This window comes from Gobio gobio, assembly GCF_949357685.1.
Source record: "Gobio gobio genome assembly, chromosome: 14".
NCBI classification, from domain to species: Eukaryota; Metazoa; Chordata; class Actinopteri; order Cypriniformes; family Gobionidae; genus Gobio; species Gobio gobio.
In genome coordinates, this window is record NC_137107.1 from 15,694,429 (window position 1) to 15,702,814 (window position 8,386).

At 37.8% G+C, this 8,386-nt stretch overlaps 1 long non-coding RNA gene across 1 annotated transcript; it reads right to left on the reverse strand.

Moving 5' to 3' along the window:
* Window positions 1-3,036: 3,036 nt before the first annotated feature.
* LOC307137551 lies at window positions 3,037-4,084 on the reverse strand. The gene is made up of 3 exons (XR_013817934.1): window positions 3,931-4,084; window positions 3,751-3,856; window positions 3,037-3,243 (listed from the first exon to the last, which is right to left on the reverse strand). It is a non-coding gene; the product is annotated as an uncharacterized lncRNA (long non-coding RNA).
* Window positions 4,085-8,386: the final 4,302 nt, after the last annotated feature.

An 8,386-nucleotide genomic window follows, 5' to 3' on the forward strand; every position in this document is an offset into this window, starting at 1 on the left:
TTTCCAATATTAACTATAGCTTTAAGAACCAGCGCTTCCAATATTAATTATAGTTTTAAGAACAAGCATTTCCGATATTAGCTATAGCTTTAAGAACCAGCGCGTCCAATATTAATTATAGCTTTATGAACAAGCACTTTGAATATGAATTATAGCTTTAAGAACACGCATTTCCAATATTAGCTATAGCTTTAAGAACAAGCATTTCAATATTAGCTAAAGCTTTAAGAACAAGAATTTCCAATATTAGCTATAGCTTTAAGAACAAGCGTTTCAATATTAGCTAAATCTTTAAGAACGAGCATTTCAATATTAGCTAAAGCTTTAAGAACAAGGATTTCTAATATTAGCTATAGCTTTAAGACAAGCACTTTGAATATTATTATAGCTTTAAGAACAAACATTTCCAATATTAGCTATAGCTTTAAGAACAAGCATGTCCAATATTAGCTATAGTTTTAAGAACAAGCACTTCCAATATTAATTATAGCTTTAATAACAAGCATTTCCAATATTAGCTATAGTTTTAAGAACAAGCACTTACAATATTAGCTATAGCTTTAAGAACAAGCATGTCCAATATTAGCTATAGTTTTAAGAACAAGCACTTCCAATATTAATTATAGCTTTAATAACAAGCATTTCCAATATTAGCTATAGTTTTAAGAACAAGCACTTACAATATTAGCTATAGCTTTAAGAATAAGCATTTCAATATTAGCTATTGCTTTAAGAACAAGCATTTCCAATATTATAGCTGTAAGAAAAAGCACTTCCGATATTATAGCTTTAAGAACAAGTACTTTGAATATTAATTATAGCTTTAACAAGCATTTCCAATATTAGCTATGGCTTTAATACAACGCTTCCAATATTAATTATAGCTTTAATAACAAGCACTTCAGATATTAATTATAGCTTAAGAACAAGCACTTCCAATATTAATTATAGCTTTAAGAACAAGTGCGTTCCCAATCTCAACTATAGCTTAAGACAATATCCAATAGCAACTTTAGCTTAAAACGAGTTACACATTTACAAATACCAACTATAGAGACAAGAACAATATCCATAGCCTAACATTTTACTGAAAACGACTAAGCTTAAGCAATGCAGATACCATTGTCAATTACGCTGGCAATTACCTAATAATTTTTTAACACTGTTTTAAAACTACTTAGCTTCATGAAGACACAGATGAATGAGAGTGAAAATTGCCAGCTGAGACATATGCTTGATATTACCTTGTGGAGTGCAGATTGCTCTGAAATTGTTCTTGAGTCAGTCACAAAGTTTTAAGTATAACTTCAGAGTCCATGAAAATAATGCTGCGATGCAAACTCCAAATTAGACAGTTTATGAACCATGCGACAAAATCGCAAGTTCAAGTTTAAAACTGAATGAATGAGGTGAATCGTGTGGGGGTGAATTGCTCTTGCTATATTTCGCACTGCACAAATCCTTGTGATATGATTCGGTTTTGCCGAATTCCCCATTTAAATAGCTCCTGACACATCTTGTATTAAAGCAAAACATGCATTTGAGCAGTGAGTGATTTTAACTAATAGATACTTCTCTGACGGCCACCTCGTCTGTGACGATCGGCCGCCGCCCATCGCTGCTAAACACGCTGCAAATGGAACACGTATCCCAGAGCCCGAGACACAGAACCCAGTGAAACGTTTGCCAAATTATATAATTACAGGCTCATCAAGCGGGGTTGCTTTCGTTGAGAAAATAGCTTGTAATGTTAGAACTTGAACCGCCACACTCGGGTAAGCTGGGGAAAATTTTTTTTTATCATTCTTACGAGACGTCTAACAATAAGCTGACGAAAGTATCCAACACATACTTGTTGCTGCTCCCATAGTTATGAAATAGTATATGTCCTGATATAATTCTGCTGAAAATGCAGCTGCTGGCGTTTGTATGTAAATATTGAATACATTATTTGCAAAAATAATGCTCACATTGCATGATTGAATCATTAGCCAACACATACTTATCTCACTCAATAGAACACAAAGTGAAAGGCAATTCACTTTAAAGAGCCTTGTGTATGTTCGATGATTTCTTAAAGCAAACTGCACAAAATGCATAGTGATAAGCAAAGGAAAACCAATAAATTCTTATCCTGGTTGCAAAGCAGCGAGCAGCTAGTAGTAAGAGCGAACTGGATCTGCTTTAAATAGGCGACCTGCTTTTTGCGTAGCCATTAGTAGCGAGGGGAGTTGAAACAGCTGATGCAAATCAGCTGATGAGACAGTGTTGTTACCCATAGTGTTAGCAGCGTCTTGACTCCTTGGCCTGCCAGAACTGACGCTGACGCTCAATTTAAACAAGGAATTATTGGCCTATAAATGATTATCAGTCTATAATATGTCAGAACACTGCAATAATATCAGTATTATTATCAGAAAGTATACGCAGCTTTATTCAAAAACAACTTGTTTAACACGAAATGGGCCTATACATCTCTTCTAATTTGTTTCACAATATGGACCACAAGAGAAATATTAAGAATATAAATTAAGACAGTTATAGGCTACGTTATCAGCATATGTTAAAGAAGATGTATCTTGTCTCTAGAATATGCGCCGAAAGCTCGTCAGATTTTACTTTCACTTTTTGCGTGATGTCCACTGACTCACCTTCATGATTTAAAATGTAAAGAAAACAAATCTATATTGCGCCATGACATTTTGTCATTCTTTTCTTTTGTCAAATGATGGACAACGGTTCACATTTTTCCCATGATAATAAAATTAAGTAAATATTAAATAATAGTTGATAAAATAATTTGTGAAAGTAAAACAAGTAAATTAATTGTGGCATGACACGGAGGACTGGTGGAATAAATGATGAAGCGACTACGCCACTCTGGCACTTTGCCAGAGATAAGGACTTGCCCTTGGGCAACACAGGTTCGTGTGCAAGAAATGGGCAGAAGACGTGGGTAAAAATTATGAAAATTTTATTAAAGATAAAATATCTAAAGCAACAAAAGAAAAGAAATGAATAAACTCAATAGGATGTAATATGGGTGACCTGCATTCTCAGACACCTCTATAGGAATAAGTACAGGAGCCCAGGCAGGGAGTAAGGGCACTAATAGGCCTCCACAGCACAGCACAATTTAGTAACACCTGTGTGGAAATGCTCACTCACACACACAACTACACACAGCACAGCACTTGTGAAGCAACACCACCACCAAAATCCGCCACCTTCGACACCCAGCTCCTGTAACAAAGAGATGATGTGTTACACTTGAGGATATTCACAAAATCACTGGTAGATTCACGAACACACTGCATCTAGCACGTCAATGCACGGGATGTGAAGGCACTTTTAACCATGCCTTTCACCCATAAATACAACACATCATACACAAAATAACTTCATCTACAATAAAGAATTATAAGAAAGTTATACCAACTAAATAAATTAACCAAAAACATTAAACAAAAGAAATAAGAACAAATATTTTACAACCAACATACAACAACAGAAGAAAACAAAACCAAAGAAAAACACAACAAATGTATAAAATGACAGGCAAAGCAACAGCGCCCCTGGATGATAATTCCCACGAAGCCCCGACAGCACGAGATTTAATGGCCCATAGGCGCAAGTCTACCTGTAAATTTAAAATATAAAACCAGATCAGACAGCCCAACTGAAATGCCAGCTTGTCACTTTCAGCACATAGCTACAAATCGGTAGAATCAGATGTCTAGCACACATTACCATTAAGTGCACAGGTGAACCAGAACGCTGCGGGCTCGTTCTATCAATCCGCGTCAAATACGTGCACAGGGGGGAACAAGGAACCGCTGATACGCAGCAGCGCAATCTAGAATACAATTAACAATAACATAAAACACACTCTTTTATAAATAAACACTAACAAACTTTAAAACCACATACCGTATGCGTGCATCCGTGAGCTCACTTCATGGTAATACATCACAACGGGAGACAAGTCTGTAGCGTCAGGAAACCGCATGTATTGAACTGCACAAGGAACCACATCAACCAAGCACCAGCCGCAACGCAAGGTTTGTCCCAAGTTACAGCTCTAAACAAGGATAATACCAATATGAAACAGCGCACTACTAAAAGTTAGCCAACATCACCAAACATACCTGACCGGCAACTAGAAATGACGCAAACAAGGGGGCGTGACTCGTGACGCCATACAACCAGTGTTGCCAACTCTCGCGAGACAAATAAGCAACCGCAGCTTCAAAAACAAGCCCAAAACAAGCCCAATATTATTATATTATTTATTATCATCAATATTATTTATAATAAATTTTTTTTTTATCAATAAATGAGCCTGCAACATATTAAACTGAAACCTCTCAGAGTTTGAAAAGCAAAAACAGATGTGATTTTACAAAAATCATCAAATTGCAATAAAGGACACACAATATCCTCCGATCAGCTGTGAACAGAAGAGGTTTGAAGAGTAAAGAGTGACATGGAGGCCAATTATGGTAACCCATAGTCGGAGTTAGTGCACACATATTAGGGGCAGTAAGTAGTGAACAACACACACACTGCAAACCGTGAAAAAGACAAGCCCTGCATCTCATTGTGCACACTATCTGCCCTAAATAGTACTGAAAATTACTAATGTCACACTATTTAGGATGGATAGTGTGCACATTGGGACACAAGCACTACAGCGCTGCAATATAGCCACATATTTAAAATAAAATAAATTCGAACCATACCTACTGTTATTATTAGTAGACTTGTTTTTTTTATAATAGCCTGTAATTTTAAATACATTACAAAAATATTTTTTTAATTAAATTAGGTGCCTCTCCTCCCTCTTTCCTCTCCATCTCTGCTTGTGCTATTGTTTGTAAAAATGTATACGTCTATTTAAGTCTACTAACTTTCATTACGTGCATTTATAACGTCACATGCCTGCACGTTGAACGCGATTTTTCTTCAATGAAGGGGAGAAGGAGGCGGGATATAAAAGGACAGATTACTACAGCACTTGTATCGTTGCACTGAATGCCTGTTGTGAGAAGACAGTGTCAGTCAATGTATTGGACAAAACAGCGACCATAAATGTAAAGAAACGAAGTTGCTTATTATATTTTCCTAACAAGCAACCACATTTTTTAAAATAAGCCCAAAAAACCGCAACCCGCGACTCGTGATTTTTTAACGCGACTTGCCAAAAAAAGAAGCCCAAAGTCGCGTGTTATACGCGGACTTGGCAACTATGCATACAACCTGACGGCCAAATTTATACCTGTCCACTGCACAGTGATAGGACAATCAATGAGCGGAATAATTATATGCAGCTGGAAAGGAGGTGATTCCTAGACCTGCCACATAATGTTCAAAGTTAAATGAATAAAAGAGGCGCTGACAGGCTAAACACGGTGGTTTGAACGTCTTAGATTATCCATTTTACATCACAAACTGGAGGCAAGCAACGGTTTGCTAAATTGCTGCTATTTAACTGCCTACAGAACTTAAAGATCTCCCTCTTTTCGTTTTCTTTCTTGCTGCATTAAAGATTAAATTGTTCAACTTCTGCTTTGGCGCAGTGATGAGAAATAGAGTTCAGTTCGTAGCTCTGCTTCAGCTGTGAGATAACCTCACGAGGAGCGACCAGAATTTCTGACTTGCCAGAAATTAATTCGACCATCCGATTTCCGATCGGGAGAGGTTTATCGCGTCTCGTTTCCCCCTGTACACTGCACGAACACCTCACGACAAACAACGCACGATAAAGCTGAAAATCGGCCCGACCCAAAAAAGAGTCGCACAAGTCAGAATTCGGCTCGAAATCGGACGAAAATCGCTGTGTATTCCCAGCTTTAAGTACATTTCTAATGACAAATTAATTTTGTATCACTTGAAGCATTTACCCATTTGAAGTGTTTACACAAAGTGTGCTGGATGAAGTGAATATGCACTAAAACCAATGCTTCAAATGCATCCTATGGTTTGCCAGCGATAAACATCTTTTCTAGTTGAACACCTGTGCGCCAGCTGTTAGTGGTTGCCTGTGTTGCATAGCGTGTTCAGTATTTTGGGGGCAGAGCATTAAAGGGAGGGGTGTGTTTGTTTGGGTGTTGATTTCAAATATCAACAGTGCAGGGTTCCCACTCTTTTTCAACAATAATTTTCCAGGACATTTTCAATTTTACTAGGATGGGAATAAAAGACAGGATCATGTCAAATATTGCTCTCTAAGTCTTTAAAAGGCGTACAGTACAGGACTTAAAAGGATAGTTCACCCAAAAATTAAAGGGGTGGTAAACCACGATTTCACTATTCTAACTTTAGCTAGCGTGTAATGTTGCTGCTTGAGCATAAATAACATCTGCAAAGTTACAACGTTCAAAGTTTAAAGCAAAGGGAGATATTTGCTTTTAAAGAAATCCATTTCTAAGAACTACAGCAAACGGCCAGCAGGCGACTACAGACATTCCTCCAGGGTTGGTGACATCACCAGGCTCAATATTTACATAAACCCCTCCTCCGAGAATATTAAATAGGGGGGTCGGGGGCGCCATTTTGTATCGCGGCGCTGTTGTGGTATAGTTAGGCTGGAGTGTTGTTGCCGCGATGCCGAGAAAACGCTGTTTTATTCATCCGGATTGCAGGTCTGGGGTACTTGCTTTGTTCAGCCTTCATATGCAGAGGTGGACAAAGTACACAACTCCATTACTTGAGTGAAAGTAAAAGTACTACTAGTCAAATATTACTCCGTTACAAGTCAAAGTTGTTAAAAACTATTTTTACTTAAGTAAAAGTACAGAAGTACTTGCTTTTAAAAGTACTTAAGTATCAAAAGTAAATTTCCTTTTTTATGTCGATGCATTATTTTATTATTGTTGCATTGTTGTATAAATGCACGCTATTCCTTGGTGGTTTAAGCCAGTTAGTGATGCTCCATACGACCACCTTGAACTAATTTAAATACTTAAAAGTTACAAAGCTTTTTACAAAGCTGCTGTCACTTTAAGGCAGAATGCACAAATCCAACACACTGATACACATCCGATATTCCCCCAACTGTTTACGTTCACTTAAGACATAATCAACTTTGTTTACGTGAATACTTCCCAAAATGAAAATTGACATTGTGTGTGTATTGGTCTGTTTAAGTGCGAAAAACACACAAAAGAAAGCTCTATTCAGTACTCGTGCATCTCAGAGGCACATAAAAACAGACTGAACTGAGCTCCTTCATCATGCTTTTTCAGATTCATCCATATGTCTATGCTTCTCTTTCTCCCAGACATTTACATTTAGCAAAAAAGAAAAAAAAAAACTTTTAAAGAAGAAAAAAAATCATCCACTGACTTGCAAAGCTGCTACAGAAGCGACTTTTGACTTCGAGGGCCTTGATAGAAATGTAGTGGAGTAAAAAGTACGATATTTGTCTTTCAAATGTAGTAAAGTTAAAGTAAAAGTTTCCCTAAAAAATAATACTTCAGTAAAGTACAGATACCCAAAAAGTGTACTTAAGTACAGTACTCAAGTAAATGTACTTCGTTACTGTCCACCTCTGTTCATATGGGACGGGTGTGCGTTGCAGAGCGTTTAACATACAGCATGTTATATGCACGTGTGTATGAGACAGAAGGAAACAGGCGCGTGCGGGGCTTCCGCTGCACATCTCACGGAGGAAAACTTCCACCATCTTCGCGAGTTCAATGCCGGATTTGCACAACGTCAGCTGCGTGAGACAAACGCGGCCAGTGTGTGAATGCACGACGCGCGCGGGGCTCCCTCCCGCAGCACATTTCACGGAGGAAAACTTCCACAATGTTCGCGAGTTCAATACAGGATATGCACAACGGCTTGTCCTGAAAGCTGGATTTACAAACAGAAGCTGTTTACGGGCCACAACCTGTAAGTCTGATTTATTTTTCATCGATGTGTTTTCCTGTAATAGGTTGTACATTGTAGCAAGGAAGTAAACAGATGACAACGCTGTTCTGCAAACCAGTCTGTTAAATGCTCATTCATACTTAACGTTATCCGACGAACACCTATCGTTACAAACACTAACGTTAAAATCTCAACAGCGAACTTGGCATTAGTGTAAATGATTCTTTGATTAGAGCTTTTATGTATTGTTTATCTACAGGCATGCTAAACATGGTTCTGTGTGTGATTTGGCTAACTTACTAGTAAAGCCAGTGTTTAGTGTTTTGGGTTAATAGTTCTTGCGACAGATATTTGGCTATAATCGTTCTAAAAATACAAAAGTAACAGTGCCATTCAGTAGCGATCACTATAGATCCGCAGTCTTTACTCTTGAGGACTGAACAGGTTCTGCTCGATCATCTTCACTAAAATGTTCTGGGTCTGATTCGGGCTCAGATTGGTATGGTTT